Source organism: Pan troglodytes, chromosome 4 (assembly GCF_028858775.2).
Source record: "Pan troglodytes isolate AG18354 chromosome 4, NHGRI_mPanTro3-v2.0_pri, whole genome shotgun sequence".
Classification (NCBI taxonomy): domain Eukaryota; kingdom Metazoa; phylum Chordata; class Mammalia; order Primates; family Hominidae; genus Pan; species Pan troglodytes.
The window spans coordinates 100,839,930-100,853,599 of record NC_072402.2 but is presented as its reverse complement, the minus strand read 5'-3'; the positions used below and the strand labels follow the sequence as shown (position 1 = coordinate 100,853,599).

Sequence of the window (13,670 nt, the reverse complement as noted above, 5' to 3'; positions counted from 1 at the left end):
TAGATTCAAAACTGGGTTTGAAAACTTTTTCTGCAAGTTGCTCAGCTCTGTGTCCTCAGTCAAGTTATTGAACCTCTCTAGTCATCATCTGTAAAATGGGATTATGAATCTCATATATTGTTTTGACAATTACAATACAGATGCCACAGCAAATAGCACATATTAAGCACTCAGTAAATGTTAGATGTTTAATATTTTGTTAAATGTTGTTATGACAGTTTTCTAGCAAATTTAATTGGCAAGGAACAAATATAAATAACTCAATTTAGAATGTATCTACTTACCTCTTGTCTAATGAAGCCACAGAAACTCCCCTTTGCCACTGCTGTTGTTGGAGACCTCTTTACACCTTTTCTAGTCTTACCACACTGCTTGAGACTATCATGAACACTACTGCCTGGGATAATCATCTCTTCCATACCTTTACTGGTCACGGCCAGAGCTACCTGATCCTCAAAATAACACCCTGGATCATCCATCAGTCCCACCTAGTATTCAGATCCCCCTTACCTGAACTTAATATTTCCAAGCCATCACTGTAGCCCTTTTCATGGGTTCCCTCAGGAGCCCAACTATAAACTAGTAAATCTCTGCTCTCAAAATCAGAGGAAATGGGGGCTCCTGCTCCTGCTGCTTAGCCTGAACGCAAACACATAACCAGTTTTCCTGAAATTCCAAAAGCATTTTCCAATGGAAACACTGTTATAAACGGTGTCTCCTTTCCACCAATAGTACATCCATGTAATAGGGAATAAATAGGCTTCTGCAGGCTGGCAAAGGCAACCTGGCTCATTTATAAGATTACACACAAAAAAAGCCTATTCCAAGTTCCACACAACCTTCTTGTTGATTTCTTTTTCCTTCTTCAAACGTTCATTTAATATCTTTTTGCTGAACCTGCATTTCCTTCTGCCTGGAATTCACTGCTCTCCTTGAAAGTTCCTATCCGCCATTCAAAAACCAACTGGAAGGTCTTCAGTGAAGGTTTTCCTGAGAACTATCACACCTCTGTTAGGCCCCAAATACACATAAAAACCCTCTCCCATCTTCTATGTTCTGCAGCATTTTGGATCTATCTTTTCACTTATCTGTTTCCATCAGGGTTGGGTTTTTTCCTCCCCAACTTTTTATTATGAAAAATTTCAAATATTCAGAAAAGTTGAAAGAACAGTTTGTTAATCATCTATATGCCACCATTATACTCACAATTGCCAACATTTTGCCATATTTGCTATTTATACACACAGACACATACACACACATACACTTGCTGTACCACTTGAAAGTACTAGATATCAACACACTTCAACTCTAAGTACGTTAGTATGCATCTGCTAAAAATAAGAACACCTTCCTACATAACCACAATTCCTTTTCCACATGAGAAAATTAATAGTCCATAACATTGTCTATATTGTGGTTGCATGGGAGCTTTTAAAGAATGAGGACCTAATCTATATATTCCCACTACTTAACTTGGTTCATAGCACTTATTTGGGTAATCAACAGATGTTCTACCAATTGTTCAGTTTAATACCCTCACAACAACTACTCTGAAAGTCATATGAATTTAAAATTTAAAACAGCAACCTTTGATTTTAAAATTTTCTGCAAGTCAGTTTAGTCATTTGCTTTAAATAAACCTGTGCTGCAGTAAGTACAGTATTCTGGGTTTTGCACTACTTAATTCTGCATCACAATGCTCCATAAAGACAGAGATCATGTCTAACTTTTGTCAGACATATAAGTAGGTACACCAAAATTTTTTAAATGAATGGATACTTTCAGACACTGAAAATGTTAGTGAAGAAATTGAAATCGAGGAAGAACAGGACAGGACAATAGAATACAGATTTTGAAGGCAGACAGATCTGGTTTTTAACACAGATTCAAACGTTTACTTATAACAAATGTTTAATAGAGTAAGTTGCTTGACTGTTCAAAGCCTCCATTTCTAACTCTGTAAAATGGTGATAATAATCTAACATACCTCCTGGAATTGTTGAGAGGAATAAATGACAAAATATGTAAAGCACTCGGCACACATAAGACTCAGTTAATGGCAACTATCGTTATTATTTTATCTATCTGGGACAAAAAAAATATCTATTTCATTTAAGAATTCTCAATAGCAAAACAAAATCCTGTCCCAGTGTACAGCGAGGATTTTACGTGCTAAGGTCAGCTATGCTTCCCACTTCCACAGTTAAGCCTTCCAGCAAGACAACTACTAGCCAAAGGACACCAAGAGTCGCAATCTCCCAGGAAGTGGTCAAGAACCTCGTGAATGAGATCCAGGGATCATCACCCTGGCCCCTTCTTCTTCAAGGCGCAGAAGGCTGCAACGCCCTCCAAATGACTAGGTGCGGCAATGCCCTGCAGCCTCGGTCCCTACTATGAAAAGCTGCAACACATGAGGCTTTTGTTCTTTTAAAGTGGGTGTGGGGTTGACAGAGAGAGGGATAAAGACTAAGGCAGAAAATTTTTTAAAAAGCCACCTCTACCCACAGCAGTCCCATAACTCGAGGCTAATCACTTCAGTGGAGCCAGGCACAGCGTGGGGTAGAAGCTCAGCGATTCCCTTTTAGCTGATCTTCAATTTCTGGCGTCTCGAACCAAAGAAATGAAAAAGGGAAGCCATGGGGGAGCAGGAGGAGAAATCAAGGCGCGAAAGGACCCTCAAAGCTGTACTGTCGCTCCACGCCCAGGCTGTCATTCTCTCCAGCACAAGCCCCTCGGTGGAGCACGTGTTTAGGGTCTGCAGAGCACAGGAGACAAAGCAGAAGCCCAGCAGCCGCCTCAACCCTGGCATGATGAGGTTCCGCATCTCCGGTTCTCCTCCGGTTTTGGGCCCTCACCTGCCACGAATGCGGTCGTCACGCGAGCAGTTGTGAGATGGTCAAGCCCATTCAGGTCTAGGTTACCCCCTTTCATCCCGGAGGCAGGGGTGAGGTGTTTGTCAAGAGACTTCAGTTGTAGGCGTGGACGTAGGCTACTTCCTTCAGTAACAGCTATAGGGCCACATAAGGGAACCTCAGGCTGCTACACCTCAGGAATCTCCGTCACGCCTCTTCCCCGCCCTCCTCGGGTCTCACGCCGAAACCTCTCCGGGCGGAACGATTTCCGGCAAGAGCCAAATGATCAGTCCTAACCTTTCTGACCGTGGTTCCAAGGTTCCCCAAAGGACTGCCCTCTAAAGGACCCGGGTAGTTCCGCTTCCGGCAGCGCGAGATAAATCACGAGAGGAAGCTTAAATCTGTCGTTTGAATTTAGGACCACCTCGGTGAGTGGTCGTTCTGGTGTGCTGTGTCATACCTACTGTTTTTTAAAGTGAGGCGTAACCCGACAGTAATTTCAAAACCTTTTGCCTCGACCGGCCTAAGGAAGGGTTTAATTGAGTCTGTGGGGAGATTTTGCGCAAGCGCCTTTGAGATAGGAAGGCCTTGGCCGTTGCGATGTCCCGCGCTAGCTGAGCAGAAAGGGCGAGTGCTGTTTCGGGCCTGGGGAGGTGCCTACTGGGTGTAATTGAGTTTTACCAAACGGTCATTTTCCTGCTGATTCTGAGTGTGGTTGGACCTTGCCCTTAAGATTCCGTTAACGAGTCGCCCAAAGCTTAGGACATGCTCCCTCACAGCGTTTGAGACTAAGCACTTTTGGCCGGCGTTGAAGAATTCTCCCCATTACTTTGATCAGTCATTTAATCAGAAATTTCGCCCCAAATTTAAATACGTGGCGGGGATAAACGTGAGGTCAAGAGGGAATCCTGTCACGTAGTTTTAAAAGAAAAATGTCCACTTTATCTCAGTGTAGGTTTTTCTTAAATGGGCATTTCTGAACCAAAGTAGATACTTTTTAAAGTGGAAATGCATTTATCCCATGTGGCTTCATGTGAATGCATATGGCGATGAAGGCATTTTTTTGTTCAATGAATTTGTACTCTGAAGTGAACCAGATTACAGAGAAGTGTATTTAAATTTACAGGTCCTTGACGTTGCATAAAATTGTGCGTGTCCATTTTTTGGAGCTTAAAATAGAATAATTCAAATGTCAGAATTCCGATCCAAGTTAACATGTTGATTGAAAATTGCAGATTTTAAGATGGAACCAGCGGGTATTATAACCTTTTAGGGGCTTAAATTGGTGGCTTTGGTTTTAACCCTTGGTGAAACAGTTAAGTCCTAATCTTGACATAATGCCTAACTGCCTTACTTTATTGAACACAAAATTATTAAAGGAATTAAGCAATGAGTTGATTTTATTTGCTTTTATGGAGGGGACAAAGTGTATAAAGCTTAACCAAATGTGACCCTGACATTCCTCTTGCAAAACTACAAGTTGTAATCAATCACTTTCATTTTTTCTTATTCCTACATGTTTAAGTACATTAAGTAATGATTTTAAGAGAAATTCTTGAAAATATGAGCATATCCAAAGAAGTCCCAGGACAGTCTTTCTTTATGTAGTAGAAACCACTTAATCCCCCTTGTAAATGATACCTTTACTTAGCAATCAGAGTATAAGAAGATATTTATATTTGTCTCGAATATTACAGTTTTAAGCCATTTTCTCATATTAACTACTTTTCAAATACGTTGTTTCTAGGGACCAAGTAGTGTATGTATGGGCTTTGAAAAAAAAAACAAAAAACTTTCTTTTACGTTACTTTTGTATATGAATACCAATTATTAGCAGTAAAACTTTTAACTACTTCAAAGGCTATGCTTTTCGTGAACTGAGTTTTCTTTCTTACGCATTTTCTATTTCTCCTTGTCATCTGTCTCTCTACCTCCAGAACCAGCAGTTTGTGAACTGCATTAGACTGTTATATCGTTATAAAAGGATACAATTCCTGAGTCTTCTGATTATTTTCTTCTTAGCACTGAAGCTTTATAAACATTGCTATAAAACATTAATACCATTAATGAAAGGAAAGAGATTTTAAAATATTTTTTCATGTAGGTGAAGATTTTGGGAAAAGAAAGGGTTCTCTGTTACTTTAAACAGCCTGATATGGATGATAATACTTAGATATGATAATAATTGTACATTACCATATACAAAGGACTTTTAATCTTCATCCTCATAATTGCAAAAAAGGGATAGATATTATGTCCTTTTCCAAACATAGATATTAAGGCTTAAGTCTATACCTTCTTAGACACAGTTTACTTATAGTGCCATGTATGTGAAAGTGAACTGTAATGTTTTCAAAAGTGAAATAATTTACCTCTGGAATATTTGCTTTAATTTTTAATTCTCCTTTCAGGAAATGCAGGTAATTCTTTATTCATTCACAAATAGTTGAGTGTCCACTGTGTTCTGAACATTATGTTAAACAATGTAAACATAAAAAATTAATAAGCTCTTTCCATTCCTCATTTATAATCTAAATTATTGATTACAAAAATCACTTTATAATTTGTGTAACAGAGGCCTGAACCAAGTATTATAAAAGCTAAGGATAACAAGTAATTGACTTACTGGTATAGCAGGGGGGAAAAGCGTGAAATTTGAAGTAAGAGACACCAAGTTAAAAGTGTCAGTGCATGTACTCACTTTATTACCTTGAGTAAATTGGACAATCTCTGAACCTCCATTTTCCTACCTGTAAAATGGATGTAAAACTACTACCTACTTCATGAAGTACTGTGAGGATTATCATAGTAAAATACTGCATAACTATTTGCAGCTGTAGTCGTGAGTCACTTAGCAATGGAATAAATTCTGAGAAATGCTTTGTTAGGCAGTTTCAGCATTGCACGAATACAGACTCTACCTACATGAACCTAGATGATATGTGTGTGTGTGTGTGTGTGTATATATATATTTTTTTTCTTCATATAGAGAACCAAATGTCCCTGCACATTATTGGGTATCATTTATTTCTCCTACTTGATCTGCAGTGCTAATATCAGATGACCTATATCAGGTTCTATATATGCTCTGCTATCATCTTACGGGACCAATAGGCAGTCCATCCTTGACCAAAACATTCTTATGCAGTGCAATTGCGTTGGCAATTGTTTTTAAAATTTTTAATTTTTTAAAATTATTTCCTCTTCCTATACTTTTGGCTTTTCCAGATGTCATATAAACAGAAATATAAAATATATAGCCATTTGTGTCTGGCTTATTTCACTTAGCATAATGATTTTGAGATTTATTCATATTGTTAGGTCTATTTATAGTTTGTTCCTTATCAATCCTTAATAGTATTCCAGTATGTGGATCTACTGTAATTTGTTTATCCATTCACCAGTTGATGAACATTTGTTTTCAGGTTTTGGCTGATATGAATAAAACTTCTAAAAACATACACTTACAGGTTTTTAGGTGTACATATTTTCTTTTGGGTTAGTATCTAAGATTGGTATTGCTGGACCATATGGTAAATTGATGTTTAACTTTATAAGAAATTGCCAAACTGTTTTCCAACATGTTTACATCATTTTCTATTATCACCAGTAAGAGCATCCTTGGTAGTACCTAGCATTGTTAGGTTTTGTTTTATTTTTGTTGTTGTTAGTGTGTAGTCATATCTTATGGTAGTTTTAATTTACATTTTTTATTGTCTATTGATGTTGAGCATTTTTTCATGTGTTTATTTGCTAATCATATCTCTTTAGTGAAGTGTATTTCCAGGTTTTAAATTGGGTTGTTTGCTTTCTTGTTAAGCTTCGTGAGTTCTTTATAAATTCTAGAAAAAGTTATTTATCATATATATGTATTGCAGATATTTTATCCCAGTGTTATTTCTCTTTTTTTAGCAGTTCTTTAAGGAATAAAAATTTTAATTTTTTCTTTATGCATAGCTGCTTTTTCTTTGCTGTCTGGGAAGCCATTACCCAACCTAAGCTCACAAAGATTTTTGTTGTTGTCTTCGAGAAGTTGTATAGTTTTAAGTTGTACATTTAGATCTGTGACCCATCATGAATTAATTTTTACATATCATTTGAGGTATGAGTTGAGGTTCATCTTTTTTCAAAGGATGTTTAATTCTTACAGCATTTGTTGAAAAGATTATCCTTTCTTCATTGAATTACCTTGGCACCTTTGTTGAAAATCAGTTTACTATAACTGAGTGGCTATTTCTGTCACTATTCTGTTCGATAGATTTAAGGCTGTCATTTTGCCATTATAACACAGTCTTGATTACCATAGTAGTATAGAAAGTCCTGAAACCAAATAATGTGAAATTCTTCAACTATATTCATTTCTCAAAGTTGTTGTAATTATTCTGAGTCCTTTAGCTTTCCATATCAATTTTAGAATCAGCCTGTCAGTTTCTGCAAAAGAGCTTGAGGGTTCCTGATTGGGACTGCATTGAATCTATAGATCAATTTGGAGAAAATTGGCATTTTGTCCCACTTTTTCTCAGAGGTAGAGGGGGAGTTACTCCAGCTTTCTGCATTCTAGTCAGAAGCCTATGTGGGAATGTTTAGTGGCATTTCAGAAAGAAATAATTTTCTTCCATGGTTATATTCACTATAATATCTTTATTGGAAGAGATCACAGGACGAATCCCTCTATTTGTGAATTGGATGTCATCCCCTGCTGCCATCTCAGGACATCATACCATAAGTTTTTTCTCCTTTCTTTTCAGTGGTCTTTCTAGAAGCCCTTCCATTAGCATTAAACTTTTTGGGTTACTCCCTTGTCGAAAGCAAAACAATCTTGTTCAAAAAAAAATTGTTTCAATTGTAGTAAATCACACATAACATGAAATTTACCATCTTAACCATTTTTAAGTGTACAGTTCAGTGGCTTTAAGTACATTCACATTTGTTTTACAACTATTACCACCATCCATCCCAAGAACTCTTTTCATTTTGTATAACTGAAACTCTTGACCAGTTAAATAATAACTCTTACATTCTCTCCTCCTCACCCCCTGTTCTATGCAACCATCATTATTCTTTCTGTCTGTATGTATTTGACTACTCTGACTACCTCATATAGGTGGAATTTTACAGTATTTATCTTTTTGTGACAGGTTCATTTCACTAAGCTTAATGTCCTCAAGATTCATCCATGTGGTAACGTGTGTTAGAATCTCCTTCCCTTTAAAGGTGTGTGAATATATACACCGTATTTTGTTTATCCATTCAGCCATTGATGGACACTTGAGTTGCTTCCATCATTTGGCTGTTGTGGGTGATGTGGCTATGAACATGAATGTCAAAACTTTTAACCCCACTAGAATGTAAACTCAATGAAGGTCAAGAGAATCTACATCTTGTTTATTACCCTGTCTCCAACGTTGTAACTGGCACATAGCAGTTACTCAGTAACATTTTTTAGATCAATGAATGAACCTTATATCTGTCTCTAGCAACTATCTTGTAGCTCCTTGCCTTTATAGCTAAGCCCAAGTTTCTAAATCCACTTTCTGAATTTCCATTCATTCCTTGTGTCATTTCAGTCTGGTTGCCAACTGCCCTGCTATACTGTAACTATACTGTATACTGTTGCCAAAACCACTAGCTACATTATGGTTCTTATATCACTTAGCCTCTCTGTGTACTTCTAAGAACTCTGTATTTCCCAGACTTCTATTACCAGAACCTCTTCTGGCTTTTTTCCTATTTCTCTGGCTATTCTCATGTCCCTAAAGATTTACAATATATTTGGGAGAGAGACATATAAACTAATATATTCAATAGAGTGTTTCAGATTTTATGATAAAGGTTGATACATATTACTGTGAATGTACCAATGAGGGTGTGCACAATTCTCCCTGAGATTGGGGATGTGGTCAGAAAGGATTCATGGATGAATGAACTCATTAATGTGAACGTTGAAAGATAAGGATATGTTCACTGCACTTCCTACTGTGTACACTTTCCATCTGATCCTTCTTCCATTGCCTTAACTTCACCTACTTTTTACATGCCGAGTTCATCCATGAAGAATAGAACCTGCTTAATATTGTCATCTTTCTCCCTAAGCCAGAGCTTCAGACAGAAGTGATCCCAGATTCTTCTTTGTGTTTACTCCACACATCTAGTCAGTTACAGTTCTTATATAATGTATCTATCCATTTATACTGACACTGCTTTGGCTCAGAATTTCCTCATTTCTTGCTTTAATTATACAGTAGCTTCCTAGCTGACTGGTACAGGTATTCCTGTCTCTACCCCAATCTCTATTCCATATTGGTGCACAATACACTTTATAGAATAGAAATCTAATCTTGTAACTCCAACTCATTCTTAAAATTTTAAGTTATTCCAGGTTGGAGTGGTTAGAAGACACTCTGCAGGAAATTACACCTAGCCAGAGTTTTGAAATATGATGAGGGGCTGGAGAAATAGCAATAAAGTTCATTCCAGGCAAAAATATCAATGAAAAGGTGTGAGCACACTGCATGGGATGGTTGAAGAACTGTGGTTATGTTTTGAATTGAGAATGCCAAGAGAAAAAGATGGAGAGATTGATAAAAACCATATCTTATAAAGCCTTGTATACTGGCAGAGGTATTTAGATATCATTAGTGCCATGGTCTTAATGGTCGTATTCTCCCAAAATTCATATGTTGAAATCCTAACCACCAAGGTGATGGTATTAAGAGGTTGGACCTTGGGTCTGGGCGCGGTGGCTCATGCCTGTAATCCCAGCACTTTGGGAGGCTAAGGTGGGTGGATCACTTGAGGTCAGGAGTTCGAGACCAGCCTGGCCAACATAGTGAAACCTCATCTCTACTAAAAATATAAAAATTAGCTGGGCATGGTGGCATGCACCCGTAGTCCCAGTTACTCGAGAGGCTGAGGAACAAAATTTGCTCGAGCCTGGGAGGCAGAGGTTGCAGTAAGCTGAGATCATGCCACTGCACTCCAGCCTGGGCGACAGAGCGCAACTCTGTCTCAAAAAAAAAAAAAAAAAGAGGTGGAACTTTGAGGAGGTGACTTGATCATAGGTCAGAGCTCTCATTAATGGGATTAGTGCCTATATTTTAAAGAGTCTGAGAGAAACCCCTTTCCCCTTCCCTCATGTGAAGTTACAGTGAGAAGACAGCTGCCTATAAGAAAGTGAACCCTCAGTAGACACTAAATTTGCTGGCATCTTGATCTTGTATTTCCTAGCCTCCAGAACTGTGAGAAAGAAATTTCTGTTTATAAGCCATCCAGTTTATGGTATATTTGTTATAGCCGCCCAAGTGGACTAAAACAATCAGGAATGGCAAAAGATGTATTTCGAGTTAAGTGAATATTTTGATAAGATTTGTGTTTTAGTGTGACCTCTGTGACTGCAGTGAGGACAGGGACTATATTAGAGACAGAGGAGGCAAGGTCAGATAGAAGGTGAGTGTGAGCTAAGGCAGTGGCAATGGAATAAAGTTCAAGGTTCTACCTCATCTACAATCAGTGCTTTTCCTCCTTTTCCAGGTGAATCTGGGTCTCTACACATCTGTTTTGATAGTACTCTTTGCATACATCTGTTACAACACCACTCTAAACTGTATAAATGCTGATTTACTCCTCTTTTCCTCTCATTTATACCATAAGCTCCGTGAGGACAGGGATTTCATTTTATTTAACTTTGTATTAGTATCATCTAGTATATATAAGGGTTTAAGAGCTCAGTAACTGAATGAGCAAATTCAAGGTTATATGGATGAACAGGCAAAAAACTATTAAAAAGGGTAAAGCATGGAAGTTCTACAGTAGGCACAAAGAAGATTAGGAGAGGTCAAGATCACTTTAGATTCAGAGATCATGGAACATTTGCTTCATTGAGATGCTAGAGCTTGATTTTGAAAGATGGGTAAGGCTTAATCAGGTGGAAGGATATACCATTTAGGGGAAAATGATGTAAACCAAGGTATAGAGAATGGTTGGGGATATGGCCATGGGTATAGAAAGGAAAGTAGTGAGAGAAGAAGCTGTATTATGTTCTGCCAGGTTGTAGAGGGTAGGCTAAATAGTCTAGACCTTAGCCACTAAGTGGAAGATAATGCCCAGAGGCAGTCTCATGGTGTCCACTCTGTCAAGTAAATCATTTGTAAGATAAAAATATGCTAGGGATAGTCTAAATTAAAGTTTCAAGGTGACTATGTCAAACAAATAACTACACCTTTAAGTCTTAGTTCTGTTGTTGAGCCAAGACAACTCACCCATATAAAAATGAAAATAATACACTTGTGAAAGCATTTGTGAAATATGAAAATCTGTAGGAAATAGATGGTTTTTATGTCTTCTCCCAATGATGTTTATGTCCCTCTCCCTAACATAGATATATGTTAGTCTTCTCCCACTACTTTGATGAGAAAAAAACAAACCAAAAACCTTAAAGAGCTCAGTCTCCAAAGATTTTTATAGTGCTTTCCTTTTCTCCTTGTCCCTTTGTACTATAGGTTTACTCTGAGGAGAGCAAATTTCTCTATTTCGATCTACTTTCAATTATTCAAAAGTTAAAGATTTCAAAGCAGAGAAGTTAATTTCAGTAAATAGACCTTTTCTGAGAAGTTTTTGTATATTTATTATAAATAGGAAAACCAACAGTGTCCTAATGGCACATTAACTTAATATACTGAAGACTTCATCTTACATTAGATAGAAAAATTTTCTGGTCTCTCCAGGAGGTAAATGGGTAGGGGAAGGAAGACAAGAGATGGTAGGAACTTGGAACCAAGAGGTTTTTAAATATAAAAGCAAAATACGGAAGCTACTGTGGATTATGCAGACTCACATTTTTTTTCCAATGGCTGGTTTGTTTTCTACCAGTTCTGGTTACCCACATCCCTCTGTGTTTTGGGGCCTGTACTTCCTCTAAGGTGTGAGAGTTTGGTCTTTTCCTTCTGTGGGCTTTTACAGGCCTGAAAAAGCTCCTCCCCTTTTCTTTTTAAGGTCCTTCAGGAGTTTTTGCAACCTTTACTGGTCTCTAAAAGGGAGGAAATACACAATTTTTATCTTCCTTTTATAAACCTCGTCTTCCTACAGATACCATCCTCCCAACTGGCTAGTATGGGATATTTCTAGATTTTCCTTTAGATTGCTTAGATGATTTGTGACATTGATAGTTCCAAAAACTATTAAGGGAAAACTATAACAGGAGGTTATATGTAGTATATTATTAATTTTACAGTGTGTATAGTCTATATATTGATTTCATCTAAACTGAGAAGGGACAGGTTTCTGTCCCTTAGACTTGAAAGAATGCGTTATCATTGTAGTATAGAGATGAAAATAGAGGACACAAAGAAAAAATGATTTTGGTTTCCTTTTTTTTTTTAAGAGTTGAGGACGATTAATGCAGAGCTAGAATGATAGGCAGGCAAATGGATGGGTAGACAAACAGGTTCTATATTCCCAACTTGAAACGACACAAGGCTTCATGAATTGAAAATTGATTAGGAAGTAAAAGTTTGCCATGGAGTCCTGGCAGAGGAGAGAGTGTAGTGAGGATGACATGGAAAGTAAAGGCATCAGGAGGTCTTATGTGGCAGATTGGAGGGCAGTAGGGTGCCACTAGTGTTTCACCACAGATGGTTTGAAAAGCACTGACCTGGAGCGACATGAAACTTGGTAACAATAGAAGTGGCTACAGGACCAGAACAGAGTATACGCATGGTAAAACTTCTTGATACCTTTACTGTTTCCATTTAGTGGCTATTATGACTATAAAATATCTATGAACATTTTTGTACACATATTTTGATAGTCATAGACTAATTTCACTGGAATATAAAATTAGAATTGCCAAACCTTTAGGGTAAATTTGTGCTCAGCTTTAGAAGAAACTCAGTTTTCCTAGGTGGTTGCAACATTTTATCCTCCCACAATGTATGAGAGTTCCAGTTGCTGCCTGTCTTCACCAACACTTGGTGTTGTCTTTGGTTTTTAATTTTAGCCTGTTCAGTAGTGTGTAATTCTAAGTCATCGTGGTTTTATTTGCATTGCCCTGTGAAATAATGATGTTGAGCACATTTTCACGTGCTTATTGACCATTGGATATTCTCTTTTATGAAGTGCTGTGTAGAAATTTCCCCCCATTTTTTGAATTGGGTTTTTGTCCTTTTCTTTTTGATTTTTAGAAGTTCCTTGCATACACTGGGTCTGAGTCCTTTGTTAGATATATGTATTAAAGATATCTTCTCCCAATGCATGTCCTATGTTTTCACTTTCTTAATGGTGTCTTTCATGAATACACATTTTTACTTTGATAAAGCCCTATTGTTAATTTTTTTTTCTTTTAAGGATAGTGGGTTTTTTTTGTGTCTTATTTAAGAAATCTTTGCTTAGCCTAAGATTTGAAAGATCTTTTCCTATGTTTTCTTCCAGAATCATTGTTATTTATCTTTCACATTTAAGTTTATGATTTATCTGGAATTAATTTTTGTGTAAGATGTGAGGTAGGTAGTTAAGGTTCATTTTTTCCCCTAATACAGTTATCTAATTGTCCAACATTATTTATTGAAAAGACCACCTCTTTCCTCATTGTGTTGATATCTTCATTGTAAACGTATTGACTTTACATGTGTGGATGTAATTCTGTACTCCTTGTTCAATTACAGTGATGTATTTGTCTGTCCTTATGCCAATTGGCTTGTCTTATTTACTTTATTTGTATAAAAAGTCTTAAATCTCATCCATTCATCTTTGAGATGATTTAGAAACTGTGATAGGCTGCATTTGTTTGGTTTGGGATACAGCCATCTATTAGAAGATGAA

General features: G+C 37.2%; 2 protein-coding genes across 44 annotated transcripts in view; one reads left to right on the top strand and one right to left on the bottom strand.

Moving 5' to 3' along the window:
• Nucleotides 1-3,147, bottom strand: part of PPIP5K2 (diphosphoinositol pentakisphosphate kinase 2) — an 82,766-nt gene extending 79,619 nt beyond the window's left edge. For all 36 annotated transcript variants that reach the window (XM_054684469.2, XM_054684473.2, XM_054684477.2 and 33 more), the window contains exon 1: nucleotides 2,859-3,147. The gene's annotated coding sequence lies outside the window, so the exon portion shown is untranslated. The remainder of the gene's footprint in view (nucleotides 1-2,858) is intronic.
• A 54-nt stretch (nucleotides 3,148-3,201) lies between these two features.
• The window catches only part of GIN1 (gypsy retrotransposon integrase 1), a 158,315-nt gene continuing 147,846 nt past the window's right edge, over nucleotides 3,202-13,670 (top strand). For 7 of the 8 annotated variants that reach the window (XM_063811460.1, XM_063811462.1, XM_063811463.1 and 4 more), the window contains exon 1: nucleotides 3,202-3,283. The gene's annotated coding sequence lies outside the window, so the exon portion shown is untranslated. The remainder of the gene's footprint in view (nucleotides 3,284-13,670) is intronic. The other variant, XM_063811464.1, reaches the window with a different exon arrangement.